The sequence below is a fragment of the Symsagittifera roscoffensis genome, chromosome 6 (assembly GCF_963678635.1).
Source record: "Symsagittifera roscoffensis chromosome 6, txSymRosc1.1, whole genome shotgun sequence".
Lineage (NCBI taxonomy): Eukaryota > Metazoa > Xenacoelomorpha > Acoela > Convolutidae > Symsagittifera > Symsagittifera roscoffensis.
The window spans coordinates 51,965,862-51,981,795 of NC_087067.1; positions in this window are offsets into that span (position 1 = coordinate 51,965,862).

The following is a 15,934-nucleotide window of genomic DNA, read 5'->3' on the forward strand; positions in this document are numbered from 1 at the left end:
CTCAGCTGCTCCGGTTCAGACTCCGAGTCGGAGTCACGGTGGGGCACAACTGTCTCGACTTCGATTTTGTCTCTTTCCTCCTAATCGTCATCCTAGTCATTTGGTTCCTCGTCCGTGTCAGAGGAACTAAACAAAGGTAAAACATGATCGATATTGAGGAAGGGTTAGATGTTCTTTTGTGGTTTACATTGGGAAGGTTCAAGTTAGTGGTCAAAGGTGGAAAGAAGAGGTTGTTCACATGGCACCAGGACTAGTTAGTTTAACATGCAATAAACAAGGTCAAAAGCAATATTTACATGTGCATGAACGTGTGGAAAGGCGGCAAGTACCGCCGACAGAAGGGGCACTTTAATTGCGGCTCATGCTGTATTTTGATCCAGCATCTCAAACACAACTTTTGTGCCACATCGCCATCGTGTATTTTGTACATTTCCCGTCCATCGTCGCAGCACATAGGGCACATTTCAGATTCGTCATGTAGCATTCATCATGTTTTCTGAAACTCAGTAAATCAGTTAGTTACTCAGATTGTATTCTAAAAATTAGAATCATATTTCAATTTATAGAAAATTATTCGAATGTGGTAATAGAACGTCTTCAGGCCCTGTTGACTGATATTTGGGCAGGCAATGCCCCCACTGGCAATTATCCTAATGACCCACGATGGAGTTGGAAGAGACTGTCCAATACCTTCTTTATTCGCCAGCCTTTCATTAGTTGTTGGCTTAAAATACAAAATTATCAAAAGTTAGCATGAGAAAATAAACTGATTTTTTTTGGTATGAATAAAGCATTTCAGTATACAGGATGACGAAATTAAGTTTTTGGGATCAATTGACTTATTCAGTATATGCGATTAAACTGGGTGCAGTTTTTGGGATACAGAAATAGGTTTTTCAGTATTTGGGATGAAATTCGGTCAGAAGTTTTTACGTAAATTATTCTGGCAAGGTGGTTATCTAAGGCTTTGTCGTGCGCCTTCAGAATTCTCCAGACCTCTTCCACATCTTCTAACTCTCGCGGCGGGATCGTGTCACTGATGCAATAAATATATTTTTCTCTATTTTCAATTATTGTGACAAAAATGTATCAGTTTAATCTTTGATACTAACCACAGATGCTCCATAAGCTCATTCAGAGCCAACATCGGAAAAGCAGGGTAGCAGCATCTGAAGGACTCTTCGTCTTTCCGCTCATGTCAAAAAGCTCTAGCAGCCGTCAGCAGGTTTCCACGACGAATGAAAATTGACACTCAGAGCCACTGACTCCGAAGGCGTTTCAACCATTTTGTATCAGGCCACCTGGCATAACAAGGGCCTGGCTCTCCGTCAGAACAATTTTCTGATACCCTCCAGCATCACAGCGAGGGTCATACCCGGGAAACATCGGTTCCAAACCAGAGATTGCTGCATCAGATATGCCTGGAATATCTGCTTGTTGTTGACCGATGGGGCCATCAAATAAAATGTTTTGCAGCCTAAAAAAAAGAACTAAATGGAACATATTTATATATTTCGTTGAAAAAATTGCGCACCAAACTTTGTTTATTCTTTTACTAAAAAGTACTTTACAGATGTACCGGAGAAATCCTGGAGAACTGGTGTTATTGCACCAGCCTGCGATAACAGCAGGTAGCTTCACTCCTTCGTCGGTACTTCTGTCTTCTCCAACTTCCTTTTAAATATGTGTCCCAACGGCATATCCTTTACTGCTTTTGTGACAGAGAGTTTCTTGGCGGACGAAAAGGAAGAATCAGCATCAATGATATTCCAGAACATTGGTGGAATTGATCGGAACAAAGTTTGAACATCAGCTGGCTTATTTGATCGTATATATTCCTAGGACTGGACACAAATGTGAGGTTAAACTTATTTGAAAACTGGAGTCTCATTAGGAGTCTAATTACTTTAAAAACGATTACCTTTTCCTTTAAGATGTACCGTCTAGCTCTGAGTTCCTCGGGGTATTCCTTCAAAATTTCAATCTGAGGGCATTCGTGAAACAAGAGCTGCCTGAAACCACGGCAAAACTCTGCGGTTTTCCCCAAGAGCTTTTGGTTTCTGAATCCGCATCAGAGGAGGTCGTTCATCTGTTCTCGGATCTGCTTCAACCAGACTATGAAGTGGCGAAAGGGAGTCTGGCAGAGGAAAGGGCGAAACAAACTCTGGTACGAGAGGAAGTGGATCTGGCCTCAGACACGGTCCATTCGGTACCTCGGGAAAGGGTACCATCCTAATTGGCGCATCTGGCGCACCGATGGGCAACTTGGCGCACCGATGGGTGACTTCTGAGGTATGTTCATCGATATTAATTGTCTTCTGGAGCGGTAACTGTAGTACCAACAGTACCTGGACCAGTGCTGTTGGAGCAGTGCCCTTGAACCCTTTGATGGAATTAGCCGATGGAATTAACAAAGCTCCTTTTTGGCGTATAACCAAGTCTGAATGGATCCAGTTGACAAAATCAACCGCAGGCACACACTGTATTTGACTTGAGGCAGGCATGATCTAACAAAATACTCAAAAAGATGATCGAAATTTAATTATAACGACTTTGAGCTAATTTTAGGTTCAGATGCTTACATGCGAAAGTATCTCTCTTAGTTTGCCATAGTCAATTGGAGGTAACATTTCAATTTGAGTGGCACTCATGCAACACACGATGCCTGAAACCACGGCAAAACTCTGCGGTTTTCCCCCAAGAGCTTTTGGTTTCTGTATCCGCAGCAGAGGAGGTCGTTCATCTGTTCTCGGATCTGCTTCAACCAGACTATGAAGTGGCGAAAAGGAGTCTGGTAGAGGAAAGGGCGAAACAAACTCTGGTACGAGAGGAAGTGGATCGGGAGGAGGTACCTCGGGAAAGGGTACCATCCTAATTGGCGCATCTGGCGCACCGATGGGCAACTTGGCGCACCGATGGGTGACTTCTGAGGTATGTTCATTGATATTAATTGTCACTTCTGGAGCGGTAACTGTAGTACCAACAGTACCTGGAGCAGTGCCGTTGAAGCAGTGCCCTTGTTCATTGATTGTACTTGTCATTTCTGGAGCACTACTGTAGTACTAGCAGTACCTGGAGCAGTTTTCTTGGAGATTTCACCGTCATTCAGTGTAATAGAGGGCTAAAATAGTGCTGTTGATTTAAGTGCAGATTATTATAAAAAAGATTATTATAGTGTTTTGTTACATACATTTTGAATGATCAAAATGGGTTCCTCATCCTCCGGCTCCATTTTAAACCAAAACGTCACCAACTGTTCCTGCTTGTACCCGCTCGTCGCATCTGGTTCGTTTGATTCCTTCTTGCACCAGGTAGTCGTCACATCATGCCTATTTCTGCACGGCTCATGTTTGCTCCAGGAGGCCGTCCTGCTCGTCGTCTTGGTCTTGGTGGTCTTTCTGCTGGTTCCCAACGCATTTCTTACGGTAGTCCGTCTTGTCGTCTGTCTCTTTGTCGTTGTCGTGTTACAGTCTATTTGTGCAGACGTGGACTGAATTATTTGGCTTAGTGCTAAAACAGTTTGAATATGAAGTCAATAAACATATCTTATTTTATATCTTATTTCAAAAGCACACATTTTCACTCACTCTGATCATCGCCGATTGCATCCTCGCAGATCAAAGTTGCCCTCCTCTGCTTCGCTCTGAATGGTAATTGGCACCCCTCACGAAGTTATAATTTTTCCTAGTGTGAGAGAGCAGCTTTCGTTTGAGCCCAATCTTCGATTGGCTCTTATTCTCTCCCAGCATCCAGGCGTCAAGACATGCTTTGCAGTTCTGTAGCAGTCGCTGAAGTTCTCCGTGCCACAGAACATGCCAGTTAGTTTCTGCAGTTTCACATCCCTCTTCTGGCATTGCTTTTCAGCAAAATGGCGGACCATGTTGCTTTTCTGCGAAAATTGTAGGTCGCACTCTGGAAACGAAAAGAAAAATAAAATCAGTCCAACAAAGAATCAATATTTAGACAGTAACATTTTTTTCACTTTATTGATTTTGTTACAAAAATTGGTTTGCGAACTATCATTAGGCTATGACATCGTTAGCCCTCGTTACAAAAGCGAAGCCCTCCATACAATATAAAATTGATTCATAAGTGAGGTGGGGGAAAAGGAAAAAGATCCAATAATTTTAATGGAATCTGCAAATTATAATATGATATTCTTTCTTTTAGGCCACAATAATTATGATGCACGTTTACCTCGTTAGTTTAAAAACATCCTGCCAAGGCGCGGATTTGAACCCTTAACCTCTTGTTTTTGAGCCATATTCTTTACCTCCAGGCCATCAGACCCGTTAGTATTCTTAGATAAACATTATGATAAACTTACTTTTGCACTCGAAGCCAGTCATATATCGGATTGATCGGAAATGGATAAAGGAAATCAAATCGAAAAAAAACGAATGAGATCTGAAAATAATTTAAAATTAAATTGATATGATCAAGCGCTGTTTTTCAATACTAAAAAATCAATTTTCAAGAAATAATTTTTGAAATTAAAATTCTTGATGGTATATTCGTTACAAGGTACCATGATGGGGAGAAAATAACAAGATCCAAAATCGCGGTTTTGGATCTTGTTATTTTCTTCCCTCTGCGGTACCTTTGTAACGAACCGGGTTCCCCACCATAAGGCGCAACCTGGTGAACATCACCCTATAAAGATTTACCCCCCCTAAATTGCCCCCACGAAATTTGTACCTTGTTAACTACCCCCCCATTTTAAAATCACAAATACTGATTATAGTTCGTTGCAGTTCTGCAAAATCCCAATTACTGGTTATAGTTCGCTGCAGCTCTGTAAATGCCAAATACTTACAAAATCCCAATTACTGACAAAAAGTTCTGCAATTGCAGAATTTTTGGTCAGTCATTGGGATTTTGTCAATATTTTGGATTTTGTCAGTATTTGGGATTTTGTCAGTAATTGGGATTTTGCCACTATTTGGGATTTTTTCAGTAATTGGGATTTTGTCAGTATTTGGAATTTTGTCAGCATTTGGGATTTTGTCAGTAATTGCCATTTTGTCAGTATTTGTGATTTTGTCAGTATTTGGAATTTTGTCATTGTTGGGATTTTGTCAGTGTTTGGGATTTTGTCAGTAATTGGGATTTTGTCAGTATTTGGGATTTTGTCAGTAATTGGGATTTGTCAGTATTTGGGTTTTTGTCAGTATTGGGATTTTGTCAGTATTTGGGATTTTGCAACTGCAAAAAACTTGTCAGTGTACATTGCAATTTTCTCATTGAGTTAAAATTTGTACTGTAAATTGGAATGAAATTGGAACGAAATTGGAGAAAACTAATCAGTATTTGAGATTGATTTGAACTACAACAAGAACTATTGAGATTTCGCAAAACTAGAACAAACTATTTCAGTTCATAGGATGGGCAAAAGACTGCGCGGTGCCATTACACATTCCTTTCGGTCAAGATTTGAGATTTTGCAAAACTGAACCGACTCTTTCCGTATTTGGGGTGGGTATACTAAACGGCGCCAGTTCACATACAATTCAAAAACGATGGTATATTTAGTGATTTGTTTACTGGAAAAAAAATATTTTAGAAGGTGAAACATTTTTTTCAAGAAAGCAAAATGCCGGGCCATATAACAGCAAAAAAGGTATAAACTAGGGTATAATTGCAAAGAATAGTTAAACTGGAGAGATCAAAAATTAGCATAACCATTTGGGGAGCGTAAGATAATCACGAATTATGAAATCTAACACTTGAAAATCCAATTAATCAAACTCAAGAAACACTAAATAGTGACTCTTTTAGTTGACGGTTCAAAAGTATCGAAACAATTATGACTCTAGTTGGCTATGAAGTCTATCCACTGGCTATGAAGCCTAACCTAAATTTGGCCAAGTCGGTTAGGCCAAGTTAAAAATCACAGGAAAAAAAAAGGGTATAACCTAGAATTACAAAGTATAGTTAAACTGGGTAATTCAAGAATTTTTGATCTCCTCCGATTACCATAACCATTTGGGGAGCGTATAATAATCATGGATTATGAAATCTAAACACTTGAGAATTCAATTAATCAAATTCAAGAAACAGTTAGTGACTAATATATTTGACGGCTTAAAAAGTATCAAAACAATTATGACGCTATGAAGCTTCATAATTGTTTCGATAAGTTTGGCCAAGCCGGTTAGGCCAAGTTAAAAATCTCACCAGAATCCACAATTAGTTTTCCAATTAAGCAAAATAGTAATTCTACGGATATGGATAATTTAAGTAACACTCTCTGATCATTCATCACTGCGCCGCTTTCAAATTCAGTTTAAAAATCTTCTAAATTCATTCATTACTGCACTTGAAATGATCCCGACAAACAAAACCGACACGAATATCGACAAAAACCGATACGACACTCTACCTACCGACAAACGAACCGACATACGAACCGACAGTCAAATAGCCGAGATACGAATCGGGACGCACAAACCGACGCGTACGAAACGACATACAAATGAACGACTCGCCCGATACGACAAACGACTCTTCGATGACCGAGAAAAGTATAGATCAACAATTGTGGAATCGCTATTCGATAGCATCAGATCATGATCGAAAATTTATAGACGCCAAAACTCCTGACGAAATAGCAGTAAAAGAAATGGCAAACAAATATCGAACAGTGAAAAGACTACTTTCAGAAATGGTCGATGGAACTACAATGGAAGTTCACGATCTTGTACGAAAATAGCAATACCACGGCAACGCAGTCATTCGATTTCAATAGCAGCAGAAATTATGCAGATGTTAATTTTACCGGGCTTCAAGGAAATACCGTGGAACGAAAAACGGAGGAACCTGGTCAATTTTCTGTTTTCTGGAACAATGCTACCCCAATACTCAACTTTTAATGTTATAAACCATCAGAACAGATCGACACTGCCCTTAAAAGAGTTAGGAAATTCATCAAGAACCCCGACATCAACAGAATCAGCAATCTCACAACCATTAGCTCTTCCATCACTCTCAGAACTATCAAGAAGTTCAGCAACCGCATCCTTTTACAGGCACCATCATATTCAATTTTGGAAGCATATGATTCCTCGCAAGACTACTCGGAGGGGAGCACTGGAGAAACTACACGAATGGCGCACTCCAAAAGAGTCTGAAAGATTTTGGCGCCAAGTTCTGTTTTATGTTTGATGTCATATAATTAGCCTCCAAGGACTAAGGGAAGTAGCTGGGAAGACAGACTCCCAGAGAAAGAAATGCGGTAAAGGTGATAGCAAAAAGGGTAGATTTACTTCTACGACCCAATTTATGATTACTCGCTTATTTGAGAAACGGGGATCTTCGGAAGATTTCAAGTACGATTTGGCTAAAGGCGACAAAAACCGGAAATGTTGACAATATTATTAACACTATTCGATCTCGGCTTAAAATTACAGGCTTCAAATCATTCATTCCTTCTCCCAGACACGTTCCTCGAGCAACCGCCGAAATAGTGGTTCACTATACAAATTTCTGTAAGCCCGAAAAAAAGTTTTCTGGATTTTGAAGTGACCTAAATTCTTGCGTCAAAGCAGTTGCGTTTCTTTCAATGAAAACCACGGAGCTTCAAAAATTAAGCGTGGATATCTGGGGAGACAGCTGTGAGATTGGTGGTGTGGAGGTTACCAGGCTCGCGTTCAGGCTCCTCGATGTCGACATTAGTGTACAGTCGACTAGCAGAGTTTTCTGTGTCGCAGGTAAGTCAGTTTTGTTTTGGAAAAATATCTCTCATGATTATTAGTCTCGGCATCGCTTATATATTATATATAGTCAGTATCGTTAACTTCATTTGTTCTTTAACTAAGTTAGGCACTTTGACTCCACGCAGTATTATCTTCCAAAAAATATAATTTGTCAAAATAAATTCAGCGTACAGTGGAAAAGACAGCAGATACGCTATGGAGCAGAACGTTGGTCCCACTACAGCAGGCGACCATTAATCGGGTTGGTTGTACAGCCAAACAACTTCCCTAAGACAGTTAGGAGCAAAGCTGACCTATAGTGGCGATTGACCATTTTTGTTGCGGCTGGTTATTGGTGTCTCTAATTAGCAGTCATCTTATACAGGCTCGTGGCTCCCACTCTATGTGTCAAATGACACTACAGACTTCAGCCCACTAACTTACGAGCCAGAGACTGGTAAAATAAGTGAACTCAATGTGCCATTTCGAAAAAAGTTACCCAAGACGTCACTGGTCAGCACCCACATGATTACTCGATGTGTGGAAACAGATCTTCGTAAAATGGCACAAAAAGTAACCGATGATATGCATCCTCACGAAAAGTTTGCCATTCAGCGCTTTGAGGAAAATTTGAGCAGACGGGGGGCCAAAAGCCATTTTTTCACCTCACCACTGTCTCGATAGGAGGAACAGATAAAGCTGGCAAAGTGGATGCAGTCTCTCTTTCTGGAATCTGTGCGCTGACTGTCATCGCTGACAAGGAAGAAATGAAAGAGGAGCACAGAAATTAAGATCTCTTTGAAGGAGTATGGAAAAATGAAGAAATATCCCGGCAAATCGTTGTAGCCGTGTCAAAAACAGTCATGCTTGCGGCTTAACGCAACCATTTGAAAATGTCAAAACAAATGATTCGATTAATTAAATTGCATAATTAATTAACAAAATGCCTAGGGATAAAATTTTTTTAACAATGTTGTTGATTTTGGTTTAACTCGGCTAAAACATTTTTTTTGGATTAGGTCCAAAAACAGGAAAACACAAAACCTTTAGGAGCATCTACATTTCATAGATCCATTTAAGTTCATGACTTCATCATTGTTAACACTGGTACTAATTTCGCCATCGAATACATTTGAATTGATAGAAAAATTATTAAGCAGAAATATATTTGGGACAGAAAAAATTTCGTTGCTGAAACAAAAAAGACTACGCTCATGCTTACTTGTTTAGTTTTGATCGGTTTCAAGAATTGAGATTGCCAACACGAAGATTTTTTGTTAAATAAACGGTAGACGGTGAAAAATATTTTTATCGAAGCCAAAACAACCATGCAATTAAAGTTTTCAATAATTTGAGAAGTTGCACATTGGGCGACTACCACGATCTATAACTCACAACTGGTGTGTTTCTACTCGCATCGTGTTTCTCGAACTAGGAGAAGGGTGCTATAAAAAACAGGTTGTTGACTATGCACATTACTACAGGGCATCTTATTTGTCGGGTGATGTTATTTGAAAATCTTGACAGCCGGGTTTGCGCTTTGTGACAAACTGCGACCACTTGGACATGGAAGTTGATAAATGTCGGGATAATGTCGGTGAACAGTAAGAAAAATGTTAACGCCGAAGAAAATTATTCCAGCTATATATTAAACATCAACGCAAATAGTTCTCACTCAAAGATTTACGCAAGGCAGGGTTCAAAAATCGACTGCTAAACTCCGAAGTATCAGACACGGGTTACAAAGTAGAAGTAGACGTGTTGTTTCCAGAAAGACGATCACCAAGCAGCTCGTTAAAACAGCTGAATTGAGCAGTAGACGAAATGCTGGTACGAATTTGATTCTTACCCTACAAAACTTACCCAAATTGATTCAATATCTTCATTCTAAAAAAGTTATGCCCAGTATTACCTAACGCATCATATAGAGAACTAGGTGTTGAGATCACTCATTTGCATCCGGAACTGACTGAGAAAAACTGCCACAAAAATAATTCGAGCTAATTTCCACAAGAACGTAAGCGATGGAGTCATAACATAACAGAAAGAAACTAAGTATTTTTCAGAACAAAAACAATCTAGGGCAGGAGTTGTGCGAAATCAGAAATTGCTTAAGATTATAGACTGAAATTTTGCCACTAATACGTTCAACCCTTCTGTACTACATTGGAAAAAACCAAGAATCACTGGTGCAGTCTTTTTGGATCTCGCAAAAGATTCACGTTTAATTTTCAATATGAGAAATTGACACCGAACCTCAACCTTGAGCTGCTCTGCTCGGAAACGGAATGCTTTAATTAAGGACGATCTCAAAAGACAGGACGAAATGTTTGATTTTTCCAACTACCAAAACAACAACCTACCGTACAACTAAAATTATGATAAAACTTTTTTGAGATTTACAGATGAACTGGGTGAAAAATAATGATATAAATTGAAGGCTTGAAACAAAAATATTACAGTCTTGTAGTATCAGGGTTGGTTTTTACTGCTTGTAAACGTAACAAAAAAAAACCTTTACTTTGGCTATTTTTAAAATATCTTAAGAATTCTTATTGAAAAACCAGTGAAAAACCACCAAATTTCATTATTTTTATTCATATCTTCTTGTTCTTATGATTTGGACAAGGACTTTCAAAACGAATCACCGCAACATCAAAAAAAACATTTGGTTCATGAAAAACTCAATGAGGGGATATCCAAAAATCAGCCTTTTTGACTGAAAACTGTTAGAATTCAATAAAAAAACACGAAATTCGAACAGATGCGATCAATAATAGTCCACTGTGATCAATCAATTCAAAGAAATTCCGTCGGCACGATGGTTTGACATCTCAGCCGTTTGGTCACTTCGGGACCTTTGATGATCTTTTTATTGCTGAAATTGTTAATGAAAGTGGTTGGAAGGAAACCCTTAAAAGGGCAGAAAGCAGCTCAGATTCAGCAAAATTGCGTGAATTTGTAGTTCCTGGATCAAGTATGAACCAGTGAAAATGTACAGAGAGGGAATTAATCGAACATTCAGCAGGCAATTGCAAAGTTGTTCAGAAACCATTCAGATACAACCTTTTTTCTCTGTCAGAAGCCCGGGAGGAAAGAAATACTACTACAATGGTCGATCTAACTAGCGATCCAGAAAGCATTGAACGCGATTCCTCTAATAATAGAAGCAAAAAAGACGCATTCAAAAATAGAGTCCGCTAGAAGATCTCTAATTGAAAAAACAGATTGTTAACCTTGGAAAAAATCTTTTGCATGATTTTTCTAAATTGAAACTGCTTGCTTCATTGTATTATTAAATAAATGAATAGCACCATGCTATGGTTTTTTAGAACTAAGAGCCCTGATTATTCAAGAGATTGAGTTTAAAGATGTCTATAAATCGCCAAAGCAAAATAGTGGAAACTTAAGGAAACAATTTTGAAAGAAACAAAAAATTAACTGAAAGAGTCATAATTATGAGAAAGTTATGCCCTCACCATGTTTTAAAATTGATATTCGAAAGTTAACAATGACTGTAGCAACGTAAACAAACTTCTTAAGTCGGATTTGAGAAAAAAATAATTTTAGGATTCCATGAAAGCCGCCAGGGAAGATGTAATTTGCGGCTGTATTGGTTAAATTAGATCTTTTCGAGGGGTCCACAAAATGTTGGCGCTTAATTTTAAAGAGCTGCTCCACACCCCCGGTAATCACTGGGAGATATTAATATACTAATTTCACCATCTTTCGAAATTATGGAGCCAATTTTAAGGATATGCGGCGGCCCATGATTAGACTCCCCCGACTTGCCCCCCCCCTCATCGATCCCCCGGCGATTTGGTATACTACTAAGACACAAACCGTTATTTCAACAGAACGCTTTGTAAACAGTTTTATTAGTTACGAGAAGAAGAGGCGAAATAGCTCAAGAAATTGGGACAGAGAGGACGAAGTATCTGTAGGAGTTGTTAAAGGATATCGAACACAAATAAAAAGAGAATAAAAATTTTGAGACAAGGAAAAACAAAGATAAAGCAGCCACACAATTTTGATTGATGCAAACACCAGGAAACAACATGAGAAAATTCAAGGTGATGTACGTAGACCAGCAGATACCGTCTTTTGCTGGACGCATATATGCCATTGTGTTCATCGACAGCTAAAGAAGACTGCGCAATATTAGATCATGAAAAGACGTAGAAGACACAAGCCTTGAAAAAAAAACTGAACTTTTCATAGATCCATTTAAGTTCATGACTTCATCATTGTTAACACTGGTACTAATTTCGCCATCGAATACATTTGAATTGATAGAAAAATTATTTAGCAGAAATATATTTGGGACAGAAAAAATTTCGTTGCTGAAACAAAAAAGACTACGCTCATGCTTACTTGTTTAGTTTTGATCGGTTTCAAGAATTGAGATTGCCAACACGAAGATTTTTTGTTAAATAAACGGTAGACGGTGAAAAATATTTTTATCGAAGCCAAAACAACCATGCAATTAAAGTTTTCAATAATTTGAGAAGTTGCACATTGGGCGACTACCACGATCTATAACTCACAACTGGTGTGTTTCTACTCGCATCAGTGTTCCTCGAACTACGAGAAGGGTGCTATAAAAAACAGGTTGTTGACTATGCACATTACTACAGGGCATCTTATTTGTCGGGTGATGTTATTTGAAAATCTTGACAGCCGGGTTTGCGCTTTGTGACAAACTGCGACCACTTGGACATGGAAGTTGATAAATGTCGGGATAATGTCGGTGAACAGTAAGAAAAATGTTAACGCCGAAGAAAATTATTCCAGCTATATATTAAACATCAACGCAAATAGTTCTCACTCAAAGATTTACGCAATGCAGGGTTCAAAAATCGACTGCTAAACTCCGAAGTATCAGACACGGGTTACAAAGTAGAAGTAGACGTGTTGTTTCCAGAAAGACGATCACCAAGCAGCTCGTTAAAACAGCTGAATTGAGCAGTAGACGAAATGCTGGTACGAATTTGATTCTTACCCTACAAAACTTACCCAAATTGATTCAATATCTTCATTCTAAAAAAGTTATGCCCAGTATTACCTAACGCATCATATAGAGAACTAGGTGTTGAGATCACTCATTTGCATCCGGAACTGACTGAGAAAAACTGCCACAAAAATAATTCGAGCTAATTTCCACAAGAACGTAAGCGATGGAGTCATAGCATAACAGAAAGAAACTAAGTATTGTTCAGAACAAAAACAATCTAGGGCAGGAGTTGTGCGAAATCAGAAATTGCTTAAGATAATAGACTGAAATTTTGCCACTAATACGTTCAACCCTTCTGTACTACATTGGAAAAAACCAAGAATCACTGGTGCAGTCTTTTTGGATCTCGCAAAAGATTCACGTTTAATTTTCAATATGAGAAATTGACACCGAAACTCAACCTTGAGCTGCTCTGCTCGGAAACGGAATGCTTTAATTAAGGACGATCTCAAAAGACAGGACGAAATGTTTGATTTTCCAACTACCAAAACAACAACCTACCGTACAACTAAAATTATGATAAAACTTTTTTGAGATTTACAGATGAACTGGGTGAAAAATAATGATATAAATTGAAGGCTTGAAACAAAAATATTACAGTCTTGTAGTATCAGGGTTGGTTTTTACTGCTTGTAAACGTAACAAAAAAAAACCTTTACTTTGGCTATTTTTAAAATATCTTAAGAATTCTTATTGAAAAACCAGTGAAAAACCACCAAATTTCATTATTTTTATTCATATCTTCTTGTTCTTATGATTTGGACAAGGACTTACAAAACGAATCACCGCAACATCAAAAAAAAAACATTTGGTTCATGAAAAACTCAATGAGGGGATATCCAAAAATCAGCCTTTTTGACTGAAAACTGTTAGAATTCAATAAAAAAACACGAAATTCGAACAGATGCGATCAATAATAGTCCACTGTGATCAATCAATTCAAAGAAATTCCGTCGGCACGATGGTTTGACATCTCAGCCGTTTGGTCACTTCGGGACCTTTGATGATCTTTTTATTGCTGAAATTGTTAATGAAAGTGGTTGGAAGGAAACCTTAAAATGGCAGAAAAGCAGCTCAGATTCAGAAAAATTATGTGAGTTTGTAGTTCTTGGATCAGGTATGAACCAATGAAATGTAAAGAGAGGGAATTAATCGAACATTCAGCAGGCAATTGCAAAGTTGTTCAGAAACCATTCAGATACAACCTTTTTTCTCTGTCATAAGCCCGGGAGGAAAGAAATACTAGTACAATGGTCGATCTAACTAGCGATCCAGAAAGCATTGAACGCGATTCCTCTAATATTAGAAGCAGAAAAGACGCATTCAAAAATAGAGTCCGCTAGAAGATCTCTATTGAAAAAACAGATTGTTAACCTTGGAAAAAAATCTTTTGCATGATTTTTCTAAATTGAAACTGCTTGCTTCATTGTATTTTTAAATAAATGAATAGCACCATGCTATGGTTTTTTAGAACTAAGAGCCCCGATTTTTCAAGAGATTGAGTTTAAAGATGTCTATAATTCCCCAAAGCAAAATAGTGGAAACTTAAGGAAACAATTTTGAAAGAAACAAAAAATTAACTGAAAGAGTCATAATTATGAAAAAGTTATGCCCTCACCATGTTTTAAAATTGATATTCGAAAGTTAACAATGACTGTAGCAACGTAAACAAACTTCTTAAGTCGGATTTGAGAAAAAAATAATTTTAGGATTCCATGAAAGCCGCCAGGGAAGCAGTAATTTGCGGCTGTGTTGGTTAAATTAGATCTTTTCGAGGGGTTCACAAAATGTTGGCGCTTAATTTTAAAGATCTGCTCCACACACCCGGTAATCACTGGGAGATGTTAATATACTAATTTCACCATCTTTGGAAATTATGGAGCCAATTTTAAGGTTATGCGGCGCCCTATGATTAGACTCCCCCGACTTGACCCCCCCCCCCCCCCCCCCCCTTAACGATCCCCCGGCCATTTGGTATACTACTAAGACACAAATTGTTATTTCAACAGAACGTTTTGTAAACAGTTATATTAATTACGAGAAAAAGAGGCGAAATAGCTTAAGAAATTGGGACAGAGAGGACGAAGTATCTGAAGGAGTTGTTAAAGGATATCGAACACAAATAAAAAGAGAATTAAAATTTTGAGACAAGGAAAAGCATAGATAAAGCAGCCACACAATTTTGATTGATGCAAACACCAGGAAACAACATGAGAAAATTCACGGTGATGTAGGCGTAGACCAGCAGATACCGTCTTTTGCTGGACGCATATATGCCTATGTTTTCATCGACAGCTAAAGAAGACTGCGCAATATTAAACTGAACGCAAAACGAATCAAAGACAGACATTGACAGGAAGACAAACAAGGAAACGCCATCCAATACATAGAAATACAAAGCAATGATATAGTCCGACATGATAAACAAAACGCCATAAAAAAGAACCCAGATAATTATCAAAAGTGAAACCGACGTGCGCAGAAGCAGCTTTCAAAGACGGCAAATGGAGACAATTGACGCATAAGTTGAATGACTTTGTGAGCGAAATCAATGTTTTGGCCCTGACAATCTGATGAAGAGAATGGAACGATATATATATCTTAAGCAAAGTACGTGGCACGTGGCTTCAATCAAATACCTGACTAGTCTACTGAGAGATATAATCACATACGGTGGAGCTTTCTTTAGCAAAAAATTCTCTCAATTGTCGCCAACTAATGGCTATAGAGTTGATTTGATAAATACCAAGGCTGCATAATTGGTTGCGGATATTGGCGAACAGATCAATCATCAATAATCAAAAACTTTCGTGAAAGAAGTTGAGATTGGAGACGTTTTGCGAAGAAAATTGATAAATTATTACTTAGATAGAGGCGAGTTGTAAAAACAAGCAATAATTACTAGAAAAGTTAGGATGTTGATATTGTTGATTTAGGATGTTCACCGATAGTTTGTTGATATTGTTTTTGTATGTTTGCATTTGTGGACGGTATCAATGATTTCTTCTTATACGCCAAAAAACCAAACTGTGTTTTTATCAATAAAGCAGCAGAGATGTGAACATAACCAGAAAGATGTTGTTGAAGAGAAAAAGCAATCAATTAATTTAAAAAAAAAAAAGAAAAAATGACGACGTCAAAAGTTAAACTTCTGTAGAAATTATTGAACAGGAAAACACGACTCGTAGCTATTGAGCGAAGAAGAAACACTTCATGAAAAAAATGG